The following is a 14099-nucleotide window of genomic DNA, read 5'->3' as shown; positions in this document are numbered from 1 at the left end:
TTTTACTTTAACCGTTTGCCATTCTGGGTTGGTGTTTCTTGGTGGAGATTATGAGAGCATGTTGGAGAAGGCAGAACTAGAGCGCTGTAAGGAGTTTAGTTAGAGCTCAGCTTTACTTTTTCAGGTCCTCCCTTTAAGTAGTGAATGTGACCTGCTTTATGTTCATCAGAGACAACAGCTTGAAATACAAATAGGAAAAAGGAAAGTGTTGTGTTACAGAAGTGTTCAATGTGCAGGCCTAATCGAAGATAGTATGAACTAAGTATTCTCATGAACCAAAGAAACCATTTTCACAGAAACCCTTTTCGACGTTCGCTGTCATAAGGTTTAGCTCTGAGACAAACAGGTAATTATTCTGCCACATTATCTTTACAGTCTCAGCAGAATTCTCCCTTTCATCAGAAGTTGTAATACTGGTAAGTTTGATTTCTTTATAATTCCAACCAGATTTGAGATCACATTCTCCAGTGGAGTGAAATATAACCAATAACTTAAAAATATTTGTAAAAATACTGCTTTTCCGTACACATATTTCTTTCACTGACCTAAAAATCATAATGGGTTCCTTTAGATACTTACAACAACAACAAAAAAAGGAAATCTAAAGCACGTTTCAGAAACAAAACTGTTTTTCAAAAAGTCAAAACCACACTTAAGTATTCTAAATTAATCTTTTATTTTGAATTATTAAATTGTTATTCTTTATAATACAAGAAAAAATTTTAAATTAATGACTAAGAAGTACATTTATAATCCAATAATGATTGATTTTACTTCCCTTGTAAATAAATCAGTTTTAAACATAAATTATACAGATATATAACGGTATATACACTCATGTAATTTATTAAGCTATGAAGAATATTGCTCTTAAACTTCTCTTGGGAAAATTCCAGTACCTGAGTAAGAATTTCAAATATTTATTTCTCAATGAGGTGATGTTTCTGAGGAACAGCTCAATGGTTCTAATGCAACAAGTTTTCCCTAATATTGAGAAAATGTGATGTATTTTGAATCTCTTGAATCACACAGAGCAATGAAATAGGAGTTAGAAGACATGAATTCTGATGCTGATTATTACACACTCTACCTCTTTGGAGTCGGGCTTGTCCTCTCTCAGATTCAGTTTTCTGTGGTGCTTACCCAAATATTGCAAATTCCAATGATTTAGTTCAAGTAACCTTTTCCTCCAATGTTTTGAAGGAATAATGAATACTATTGTCATCATCATCTCGATAGGATCCTTTCCACTTAGGTTAGAAGATGCCTCCACAAAGAAGGTTCTCTATATTAAGCTACATAACTTTCATCTGTAGCAACAGTGCCTGGGTATTTATGTGAGAATGGATTTTCTGCAAGGAGTATACCTGAACAACAAATGCCTTTTCCGGTATTTGTTCCTGTCTCAAGGATTCTCTACAGTACCTGATTATTCATCCCGGCACTCAGCTAGACGGTCCATGGTCACAAACAGAGATGGACTCCTACCTTCACATTCTGTTAGGTCTTAATGTACAATGGACACATGAACTCCCTTTGGTCCTGGTAGAATTTCACTGACTTGCATTTCTTGGTGAAGCCTAGCCTGTAGAAGTTTCTCTGGTAAGAATGAGTTTTGTGATTTTAGGTGGGTCTCTGAATAGTCTCTAGGTCTCAGTTTCTCAGACTTTACTTCGATGATCTCTAAGGTATACCTCTCCCATTCCATGTTTCTATAGTAATTTATATATCCTTCCTGGAAAATCTATTCCTATTCTAAAGTATTTTTAACAGCTACAAGAAAAAATATCCAGGGATGCCTGGGTGGCTCAGTGGGTTAAGCCTCTGCCTTGGGTTCAGGTCATGATCTCAGGGTCCTGGGATCGAGACTCTGCATCAGGCTCTCTGCTTGGCAGGGAGCCTGCTCCCTCCTCCCCCTCTGCCTGCCTCTCTGCCTACTTGTGATCAATCTCTCTCTGTCAAAATAAAATAAAACAAAACCCTTAAAAAAATATCCAGTAGCTTTGACAGAATGTATGTTAACTTCCTTTTTCTTTTGAGTAATTTAAAGCCTGTCATCTGACTGGCTTATTGTCCTACAACTGAGAATTCAAGTCCTAGCCAAAAAATTTTTAGTTAAATCCTACTACAAAATAAAAAGGCGGGGGAGGATGATTCACTATGGAGTTTATAGGACATTTTATTTTATGTCATGCAGCGGGTAGTGCATACATTCTTTCAGATGGCACAAGTCTATATATCTGTCACTATCTCTGGAATTCTTGTCTAGCCATAATTTTACAGGTCCTTGGAAACACAATTGTCACAAACTTTTCGGTTCAGCTCTTGATAGAAATTAATTGATAACATAGAATTCTGAGTGGCCGGCATGTGAATGACACCCAGCTTGTATATTTCACATCTAATCAGGGAAGATGGGAATTCTAGTTGGCCTATTGTCTATTTGAATCTGTTTCTGGATGGAATCCAGCTGGCTCAAAATGCAGCCCTGGAAAGTGATGTGGACAGAAGATGGAAAAAAAAAAAATTAAACCAGAAAACCAGCACATAAGGTAGTGCCTTCCACATTATCCAAAGAATTGCCTGGTATAGCTGTGGGTTTGTAGCTGATTAGTTTGCTAAAATTTCTCAATAACCAAAATGCTATTTTCTACCCCAATTGTCCTTAAAAATATATGAAGAATAATAATTAATGCAAAATCGTACCTAATTAAGAGCAACAATTATATGACAAGATTTTAATGGTGAGCCCTTAAGAGAAGGAATATTACTGGAATAGTTCAGAAAAGAAAGTTCCATGGAGGAAATGGGGGTGAAATTTGGACACTCAGAAGCATGTTGGGAGGATGGCCCCCACCCAGAAAACAGTACGAGCAAATGCTTAGTAGTAGAAATAAGTGGGGGTGGATTGTAGGGCTGCTGCACCAGGTTTAGTGAAGAGCAGAAAGCGTAGACATAAAGTGGGGTGGTTCATAGTGGAGAAGATTATGCAGGTCCCTTAATGCTGAAGTTTTTTTAGACTGGATGCTGTAGAAAATGGAGAGATGACTGTTTTAGGGTAATAGCAGGACAATGGGGAAAGAGAGCTAAAGGAAGGTCAGCTTAACAGTGGTGTGTAAGGTGAGTGGGAATAGGAAAAAGATTTAAAGAACAGAGTTCAATTTAGTATGAGGTGATGCAAAACTGGATTCAAGTCCTTCCTCTTTCCCCCACCACCGTGCCTTTTAGTTTCAAGGAGAAAGTTTTCTTTATTCAGTCTTGTCTTAAGGGAAGGGCAGAATTTGCCAGTAAAGACTAATGTAATCCAGTTGCGGGGGGAGTAGGGGATTGTGAGGTGGGGTGTGGGAGCAAAATGAAGGCAAAGAGGTGGTGGGTGGCGCACTATACCCCCACTAACTGTGATACTACTGCATCATTTGGCGAATTTTATTTTATTTATTTATTTATTTTTTTAAAAGATTTTATTTATTTATTTGACAGAGAGAAATCACAAGTAGATGGAGAGGCAGGCAGAGAGAGAGAGGGAAGCAGGCTCCCTGCCAAGCAGAGAGCCCGATGCGGGACTCGATCCCAGGACCCTGAGATCATGACTTGAGCCGAAGGCAGCGGCTTAACCCACTGAGCCACCCAGGCGCCCCTGGCGAATTTTATTTTATTGCTAGTAACATTTAAACTTATTACTTGCCCACCATGAAATGATTTACCTGAAGCCAGTGAGGCAGTCCATGGGATATTCTAAGCTCCCATAGGGCATATGACAGTGGCAGAAGCGACTGTAGGAACACTTCCAATTCCACTTCTGAGACTACTATAATGGTTGATCAGAGGGGTAGATCAACAATGGATAATTATTTTTGGAGCAAAATGGCTAATGAACATAACAATTGCTAAATATCAAATGATAGCGTATTTTCTTTCTGGGTTTTTGTTTTTTGGTTTTTTTTTTTTTTGTCTTTATCTTGGTGTCAAAAAAGACTCTAACAGAACACATTTTGACTACATTAATATTCTTTCATCTTCCTCACCTCTTAATCTTTGTTTTTGTTTTGTTTCTTTTTCCCTAATGACCACACTTCTACTCAAGACATCTTTGTCCCACTGAGGCAGGTCCAGAAGTTGAACATGGAAGAGTAGAATCCTGAATTAATCAGAATTTAGATGGTCTGAAATTAAGAAATTTAAGAATATCAGCTCATGTTCCATACCCCAATCTCCATGCAAAGCATGTTAGCCCCTTGATCTAAGGGGGGTGCGAGGTGAAGAGATCTGACCTGGTCTTAAGCTTGGAAGCAAAGCCCAACTTTTGTGTTTGCTGCAGACGATGTTTATTGATCTAACTGCAGCACTTGTGTATTACATCTTTTCCCCTTGGTTCATTAAACTGGATGTCTCATGGAGTACCAATTAAGCCATTAGCTATTAATAGCTTTCAAATATAAACCTGTTCATGCCAATTAGACCATCATGCATGGCAGCCCTGAACAAGAAATGGATTACAGGTGCTGTTCCTTTGGCTGGCATCTCTCCCATAGGAACCAGGGAACATGGTTCAGAAAACTCAGTTGAGTAAAATGAAACAGGCCAAAGTCTTCATTAAAAACTTGAATAGCACCCAAGTCTCTTTTGAGGAATCAGAATGCTGTCAGGTCTCCACAGGTCAATGCTATTCCCACCAATTTCTAGTAATAAGACTACATTTTAATTCCAAATCTTGCTGACTCAGTAGTGCATCCTTTCAGTCGTGCTGCCCCTAGCATCGAGGGCCAGGTTTTGAAATGGCAAATACAATCTGCTTGTAATAAAATTATACCTAATCCTGAAAACTATTCATTGATACCATATAAGGAAGTGACTAAAGCATGACTCTCCTATTTTGAAGAGGATCTTAACATGAAATGTGGCTGAAACAAAGAAAATAAAAGGGCAAAGTGAGAGGGGATAGAAAGAAAAGTGGGGGTGTGTGTGGGGAAACCTTTCCCAAACCTTAAAATTAAGAATGATTTCTCTTTAGAGTGAATACAGAAGGGAGTGTCTATATCATTTGTAAAACAAATCATTCATACATTCTGCAAAAACGATGTCCAACTCAACTCTTCTAAGGTAGGATCTGAAGTTTTATGAACAGAAGCAACTTAAATATTTCATTTTGTTTTGCTGTGAGACTCTTTAAATGATATGTCCCTCTCTACCAGCATTTTCTTGGTGAAAAGAAGAGAACTATAGGTATTCTGCAGAGGTAATTTATTATGCTGAGTTGGAAATTCATTATTTCCCCCAGAGTTTAAAAACACTAACATAGTTATTCAGCCAGCCATTTTCTTAATCTGAGAGATCTTTTTTATCTAGGGAAAATGTCATTAAACAAGAAAACAGTTAAGGGGATCCTGGGTGGCTCATTCAGTTAAGTGTCTGAGTTCAGCTCAGGTCATAATCTCAGGGTCCTGGAGAGTAAGTCCCGAATCGGGATCCCTGCTCAGTGGGGAGCCTGCTTCTCCCTCTGCTGCTCCCCCTTCTCATGCTCAGAGTCTCTCTCCCTCTTACATAAATAAGTAATTTAAATATTGATAATTATGCATTCTATCTTATGTATCATCGATGATCAGAAAATTCGATTTCATGTTTATATTATTGAGGATTTCGATACACACATATATTTGCCATATTTGTATTATAAAGTTATCCCAGGCATACTTACTAATTTACAGATACCAGATAAACATTTGTCCATAATGACCATTTTCACGTTGGAAATTTTTGATGCTACAAAATGAAATGCTACTTCCAGCACCCCATTTTCCTTAGGCGGTATCAGCATCCCTGTTCACTGGGTCTGATACATCAGCGTCATTTTTGTCACTTGTCTTTCTTTTGTCCTCTATTTGATCAACGATCAAGTTGTTGATACTGTTATTTATTTCTTTATAACACTTCTTAACACTTATCCTTTTCTCATTCTCAACATTGTCCTTGGGACTGGGCAATCTTACTTTTTTTGAACTTTTGGTACCATTCCAATTGTCTTGTTCTCTCCTCTCTCTCTCTCTCTCTCTCTCTCAATCTCCTTCCATTTTTGAAAAACCTACTGCTTAAACTGCTTAAAGCATCTGTTTAACTCTAAAGTGTAACCTGTCTACTTGTTGTGTCAGAACACTCTAGAATCTAGCCTAATGTAGCTCTCACATGACATGCTTAAGACAGAAAAGGGTGCAGAGTAGAGGCATCAGCGGACCACACTCTTTCTCCTCCTTCCTAGCTCGTCTTTTCTTCTATTGCTCCTCTTTTCTCCCTTCCTTTCTTCCTTCTCGTCTTTGCCTAATGCCTGCCTTCACTTCCAAAGTGCATGTATGCAAATGTGCTGATTCAAAAGTGCTGTGTCTTAATGTGAAATTGACAAGCCTGGCTTAAGTACAAGTCCTCACTCTAGTGGAGCTTTCTGCCACCTTGGAAAAAGATACAGCTGTGGGAGCGCTTACTGTGGTCTAGGTCCTGTGTTAAGCACCTTACTTTTACTATGCCATTTAACCTTTATAACAACTCTTTTTGGTAACCATATCTCCATTTTATAGAGAAGGAAGCTGAGTGAAAGAGGGTAAATAAATTGTCTGCACAAAGTTTGTAAAGATGGAGATGACCAAGTCTTGGCCAGCCCAGGTTCCCGTTCTCCCAATAGGGGGCTCTGTGGATGTCCTTTATATTTATTTAGGACAAATAATTGATATTTAGCCACCACCTTCTTTGCATACTACTAAACAATTGTCTGTGTGTCTGTCTTCTCGCAGCTAAGCTAGCTATTCCTTCAGGGCATGGATAGTGTCGTGTATAATTTTGTATTCCTCTCCACACTGGGATAGAAATATGCAGGAAGCTCTCAAATACATATGGAATAAATGGATTAACCAATCGATGGAGCTTTCTTAAGCTTGTTCCATTTGGCTCCAATTCTATATAGAAGGCACATAATGGCTATTGCTTAGGGCATCAGCTCGACTGCTAAAAAGTCATTTAAACTCTTCAGTATTGAGTATATCCCCCATATCTCTTTTACTAAATATAGATATCCTATAGGAAAACGATGGTGACAACACATGTGAAGCCTCCAGGTGTCTCAAATAACAAATATTACATCACTTGTGCTTTTATTCATCGGTTACATTCAGAACAGTTTTCTTTTTCTTAGCAGCATGAAGCTCTCAAGAGGGAAAAAGAAGCACAAGCCTTGCAGGGGCCTCTTTGCCGGAATGCACTTCTTATACATGCAAGCTGAAAGTTGAAGTTTCGAGGATATCTGGATGCAATGCCAAGCACATCTGTTTACTCGAAGCTTCTATTCAGGGGAAGATTGATTATGGGCAGGTGAAGGGTAAGGGGGAGGCTTTAAACTGGCAGGAAGTCTATTCAGAGGACATGTTGTATTATAGAAAGGTGACTTGGGTGCTAAGCCATATTAGTGATAGGCGTTTGAAGATAATATCCACAGGTGCACACTTCTAAATTAATTTAATAAATGCACACTCGGCATGCAGTTAATCTTTTCTCACCACGACTTGGGCATTGCTAATATCTTATAAGAGTCTGACTTTCAGTTTTCTTTTAAATTAATATAGCAGGTGTTTCCACAACATGCCTGAGCCGTAACAACACAACACAAAATTGGACAACAGACAAAGCTCTCCGCAACTCAGATTTCTATTTGGTTCATTAGGAGCGTTCTATTATTGCTCAGAAAAGTGGGAGAACTCTTAGGCTGGTATGTTTTGGGCTTCTTTCTTCAAGTGAATGGATTCCACAGGATTCTCCTCAGTTCTTGAGACAAACTGACTTTAGGGTTTTTATGAAGTGAAAAGGTTCATAGAGTATTAGCTCTATAGGCAGATGGGAAAACTAATGCAAAGTCATACTAGTGCCAGGTTTCCATTAGTTGTGGCAGCAGAACTAGTATCTAGGAAGAACAATTTGTGGCTGAACTGAAGACCTGGACAAGGCCAGCAAAACAAACAACCCCCCCCCCAAACCCCAAATAAACAAATGAATAAAAACTGAGGAGAACACAACAGAAACAGAAATACGTGAAGGTCAATAAAAATCTACGTCAGAGCAAATGGCTTAAGAACAGAAAAATTCAATTATTGCAGTTTTATAACATACTGGGATGTGTGATAAAACAAGTCCCTGTCTTACTATGGCCCTCTTTTCTTACAAAAATGTCGTGGCTTGTTCCTGAGTTTACTACCCAGATGAACTTTAGAATCCTCATTTTACATCCAAGCAAGAGTGCCCTGGGCCCTTGCCAGTTCCCCAATTCTGCTCCCACCACCAGTCCTATCTCACCTTGTGTGAAAATGTCATTAGCATTACACAAAATGTGGAGATTAATTTGGGGACACTTTACCTTTTACAATGAGTTTTTTTTTTTTTTTTAAATCCAGAAACATGGTGTGCCTGTTCATTTATTCAGCATAGCATTTTAATATCCATCTCCCCCGCTAGGTAAATGGTAGCATGTCAGAGTCCCTTGGATTCACATTTTCAAAAAATGTAGAAGTGTCTCACAGATTTGTAGCTGTGCGGTTAAAAAGAAAATCAGAGTATAAGGAAAAGTTTTACCCTTGGAAGGTGAAGTAGAGACCCACATTTTATTTATTTATTTTTAATTAACAAGGTTTAGCAGATGATTGTGGAGTAGGACAAGAATCACATATTTTGAGGATAAAGAGAGTGCAAGTTGGTGGCTGCCACTGAGGGGGGGTGAGGTACCGTAACTGTTAATGAAGGTTCTCTAGACTGTGTTTGCCGGGAGAGGGAGGGATCTCCAGAAATACTGCCTTGCCCTTTATCTTAGAGGAGTTCCAGTTTTTTCCCTCTCCCTGGCCTGGGGCAGGTGCAGACCAGATGATCAGGACTGGAAAGAATATCCTTTGATCTGTCCCAAGAGCTTGAAAACTGCAGTTGAATGACCAGCGTCCACAGACACGTTTGTGAGGCGGCCTACAGTGCTACGTGAGCTAATTTCTCAGTCAGCTGCCCTTCTGGGGCAAGGGCACAGGGAGAAGGTTCGCTATGTAATGGTGGGTGCAGAGTTTGGGAACCGAACAGAGCTCAGGCTGATTGCTTTCAGCTTTTTCATGGAACCTGGTTTGGAGGTGAAGGGCGGCAAAGGTCCAAGCCCCGTGTTTTGTCTAAATGGTATCTTGCTTTACCAATTACTTCTGGAAGCTTGACCTGACTCCTACAATGTTTTGCCAAGTTATTATTTCTTTCTAAATAGTGGGCCCAAAGGAAGGAAGAGGAGCACATGACCCTTCCCTGAATTCAGCTCCCTGCTGGGGTCCGCCGCTCCGACCCTTTGTTTCCCCCCAGCGCTGCAGCCCAGTGCCTGTTCTTTATTTTCCTTTGATGCAGGACCCAGGACTCTGCTCCTCCCTGCGAAGTGTATTCAACTGTCACCATTGTCCCCCCAGATCCATTAACTCAGTGGCTCCAAACTCCTCAGGCCAAAAGCGGCCACCCTCTCCATCTCCCTCTCCCTCGGTCCTCCCTCTTCCTCCCTTTTCCTGCCCTCTGCAGCTCTCCCCACATCCACCAATCTCACTCTCTTGAGTTCCCTTCCCCTTCCCCCTGCCTTTGGTGGCAGAAAAGGAAAGACACACCATAAATACATGAAATTGATGACTTACATAACTGAGATGAACACAGTCATGCATCCTGGGTCTCTATCTGTACCTACCAACCTTCTTTCTCTCCCATTTATTGCACATGCATCAAGCACTAGCTTTCTTTATGTGTTTTCTTCACAACGTCCTCAAGGAAGTGTCTCTGTCTCTGTCAGGGGGCTGAACGGTAAGTCACCTGTCCAAGGCCACTCAGCTACTGAGAGGTGGTCCCTGGATTAGAGCACAAGGCTGTCTAAATGCAAAGACTGTACTCTCTTGCTTCCAAAATCATGGTTGAGATTTTATACTATAAGGCGCAGCTAGTAGACTTAATTTCTGTGATAGTTACATAAAGCTGAAATAGATGGAGATCTGCCATTATAATACTCAAACTTAATTTGGGGCAGTAATTCCACATTCTGTTTAAATGGAACTTTTTCTAACCTACTGCAAAATACAACCAATCAGGTGTTATCTTTTTTTCTTTTCTCTCATGGGTGGAGATAGTTATTAGAGCTGGCAAATAGCTCTAAAGTGGGGGTAACCAGAGAGAAAAGTGCCTTGCACGTTTGAAAGTCCCTGTGACCTAGTCAACATACATTTATTAGTATCTCCCATGGGAAACGGAAGTGGACCAAACCAGTTCCTGTCTTAGGAGACTTCACCCTACCTGATGAGTCAGGGGATAAGATGGCAAAGTAGAAAACAAGATAAGAAGAAGGTCAATATGCTGAGTGCAACCCATGGATCACTAATGGTCAGGTTCGAGGGAAGGAAAACATCACTGTGAGATGTAGTCAGGGGAGGCTTCTTGGAGGAGATGGGACTTAAGCGTGAGAAGGATGAGTTTAGAGAGGTGATGAATGTTTCACACTCAGGATTTCAAACGTCGAACCTGAAGGAAGGATGCCCATGAGGACAGATTCTCATTTGAAGACAAACTAGAAAACTAGAGTGGTTGGGTTAAGAGAAGAGACCAGGAGGGGTTAGGAGCCCAACAGGCCACCTGGGCTACAGGGAACAGGAAACTTGGGCTGCTGCATTGACTTAGTGGAAGACATGGTCGGAAAGTTAGGACCAAATAACGGATGGCCCGCATGTCATGTGAAGTGCATTCTGTGGGTAACGGGGGCCCATGTAGTAGGACTTCTCAGCTCAGAAATGCTTTGACTGAAGCAGACTTCTAGGAAGCTCAGTCTGCAGGGAGGGACACAAGAGGGAAATGGACCTGCAAGGAGGCTGTTGTAATGGCCCGCGTGCGGCACGATCATTCTGGAGCGGTGGCTGCCGGCCAGATGGGAGAGATGTTCTAAAGGAAGGACTCAAAGAATTTGACGACAGATTAGTTCTGGGGGTGAGGGGGATATTAGAGAGAGGAGGGGGGAAAAAAGCTAACAGGCTAATTCCCCTCCTTCTCAGCATACTGAGATAGAATTGAAAATAAATAGGAAACATATTTCAGGACAAACTTTTCCCAAAAATATCTTCTTTCAAATGCCTCCCCCACTCCTGCCCAAGGACCTAACCTAAAGGAAAGGTAAATTTACCATATGGCCATAGAATTAATTTCATACATGAGCTTCTTTTCCCTCAAAGTCAATAATGATGATAAAAATAATGATCTATTTAAAGTCAGCGCCTTAAACTTTTTAATCTCCTGAAATGTACTCTACACTCTCTACACAAAAATATTGTACAGGGGGAAAAAAGAACCAGATGTCCTGACTTGACCCACTGGTTGGCCTCATCCACAGGGCAACGATTGGCAAAAGCTCAGTACTGAATATCACAAACCTTGCTTTATGGATTTGTCAAGAGTAAACCATTTTAAATCTAAAATACAAAAGACCCCCAAACCCCAGTGCATTCCCACATGAATATACAGTCAGGAAAGGAAATGCAAAGTGTCACCCTTGACACTTGTCTCTACTATTGACTATCACAGTGGAAAGGACCACAACAATCTGCCTGAAATCACATAAATTTCCTTAGAAGGAAAGAGAGAAGAGCCCTTTTAATTATTTGATGAAGATTCCCACTCATAAGCTAGCAGGAGGTCAGTGAGTATTTGAATTCCTATATTTTTGTTTTCCCCTCCGCCCTAAAAGTGGATTTTGCAACTTAACTGGATGGAGCTTTTCAGACTGTTAGCCTCTGAGCTAGCTCACTGCACGCCTAGATAGCAGGACCCATCCACAGTGCACATGGAGATCTGCGCTCCCGGTTATTTTTCCCTTCCCTGGGAGGGCCAACCTTGGTGCTCAAACACTTTTCCAGCTGTCGTGATACTGATGGGAACTTCATGTGTGTTACCAGCGCAAGTGCTGTCAGGAAGAAACCAAATGTCAAACGGAGGTATGTAGAAGTCACCATAAATATGTCTCTGAATGTTTACCATCTGGAACCGTAGATTTCGATTTTGACAAGCAACCAGGATTGCCCTGTGGGCACTGTCTTTTAAGCAGAGCCTTTTAGTTGTGCTAAGTTAACTTCACATTACTTGAGCCTGGCAGGGGGTGGGGGGGATATAACACACACCCCCTCTGCCTTCTCAAGGTGTGAATTTATTATTTCTCAACTCTTCCTGTTTTGTCTCCATCCTACCTGATCCTGCATGCAATGGACTTTTGCGGGGGTGGGGGGTGCGGAATGCTCCCAGATTGTCAAAATCCTGGGCAAGGAGCCTGGTTGGTGGTCAGTCTGGAACAAGAATGACATCTGCTGCGGGGCTCCCACGGCTAAACGGAACTTGCCTTTGTTAGCTGCCCACACCACACCTCTGTCGTGCGAGGAGAAAGTTTACTTTCTTAGAAAATACTTCTGTGCTAGTGAAACGTGCCGTGGGTGGTCAGCCCCATACCTGTTACCTGATGTGCTTGGAGTCCTAATCCTAAGGGCACCCGAGATATGAGATACGAGTTTGCCTTTCTGTCTTTCTGTTTTTTAAGCCCCGGTTCCATTGTAGAGCCATAATGGAATGACTGGAATTCCAGAAGACTTCAGTTTATGAACTTAGTCCTATTTCGGTTATGTAATATTGGGAATCGGATAATACTTGGTCATAATAACTGCCTGCTTATTTATGAGGAGACTTTCTCATTGAGGGCTTCAGGACCAGAACCAGAGAACACCGTGAATTGAATCACAACTGAACACCATGCTGAAATATTGTTTCAATCGTAACTTTTTAAAGACAAGATGAAAAAAATATCAACTGGCAGGAAGCAAGAAAAAAAATGATATACTACAAGTGGAAACATAATTTTACAGGCATCTTTATGCCGTTGAACAGAAAAATCACAAAGCTCTAGCCATAAATCCTGTTGTTCAGCCTATTAAACAGCTCCTATTTCAGAATAGCTGCTATACAGTTTTATTCATCAAATTTCTCACCTGCAAAGGGTAAGGACAGTGTTGGGTTTCTCTACCAAATGTGAGAGTCCAGTAGGAGTAAGAAATCTTGAGCACCACGGGTATGTGAACGTGGGCGTAGGAGGGCAAGTCTGTCAGGGGGGCAAAAGAAGGGATTCATTGACTCACCTAGCTCCACCAAAATTTGGAAAAGTGAAGATTTTACTTTTTTGATCCCTGTAAAAACAAGGCATCGGTTTGGGAGGCCTTCTTCACATCACGCGTTAAATGTAGTATGTATGTCCCATTGGTACATTTCAGGTCGATTTAATTTGGGTGGGTGCTTTTAGCAGATGGGTTATCTTACCAGCTACTCACATATGTGATGAAAACTCATTTTATGTTGCTCAGGGGCCAGATGACCATTAATTTCCAATGACTAATTTATAATTAAAACCTTTTCTTTTAAATGTTTGTTTATAACCCAGCCAGAAAATCTATTTCCATTTAATTAACACTTCAGATAGCCTGTTTAAAACCCATAAATGTAGGGACTTGAACGATCCATTACAGAGATGCTACTTTAGTTTTCAATGACTTGTAAAACTTTCACAAACAGATCTGCAAATGAATTACTCCATCTGCTCCCCTGCAGCTGTAGGAGGCTAAACTCCGTTAAAGGGCATTTTCCTACTTCCTCCTTTTCTGCTTTTCCTCTAGCTCTAAGCATTTTTACTTTAAAGCCACTCTCTCAGCTGCTCAGAGGGCAGCCTCTTCTCCTCAGGAGTTTCCAACCTCCAAATTTTGCTAGAAACCCTTGAGTCCGTCATAAATCAGACACAATATACCTTTTAAAAATCGATTAAGAAAGCATCTCCGTCTCTGCCAGCAAACTCAGAAATAGACTCCCGAAAGGATCTTTACAAACGGAGCGGTAAAATGCAACAGTTTGAAAGTGCATTTTAATTTGGAAGGCTGAAATAAATGCTCTCTTGGCCGATCCGTCCTTCCCGGAACAATTTACAGCTCCTGTCTGGGGGAGGCAACGAGGCTATTCAAGCGTACAAACACCGCTCCAAAAGACATTTTCTTAGCTAC

General features: G+C 40.8%; 1 protein-coding gene across 2 annotated transcripts in view; it reads right to left on the bottom strand.

Moving 5' to 3' along the window:
- Positions 1-14099, bottom strand: part of SULF1 (sulfatase 1) — a 173801-nt gene that overhangs the window by 159131 nt on the left and 571 nt on the right. The gene's annotated exons all lie outside the window — the stretch shown is intronic.

The sequence above is a fragment of the Mustela erminea genome, chromosome 16, assembly GCF_009829155.1.
Source record: "Mustela erminea isolate mMusErm1 chromosome 16, mMusErm1.Pri, whole genome shotgun sequence".
Taxonomy (NCBI): Eukaryota; Metazoa; Chordata; class Mammalia; order Carnivora; family Mustelidae; genus Mustela; species Mustela erminea.
The sequence above is the reverse complement of the archived record's forward strand: the minus strand, read 5'-3'. Positions and strand labels throughout refer to the sequence as shown.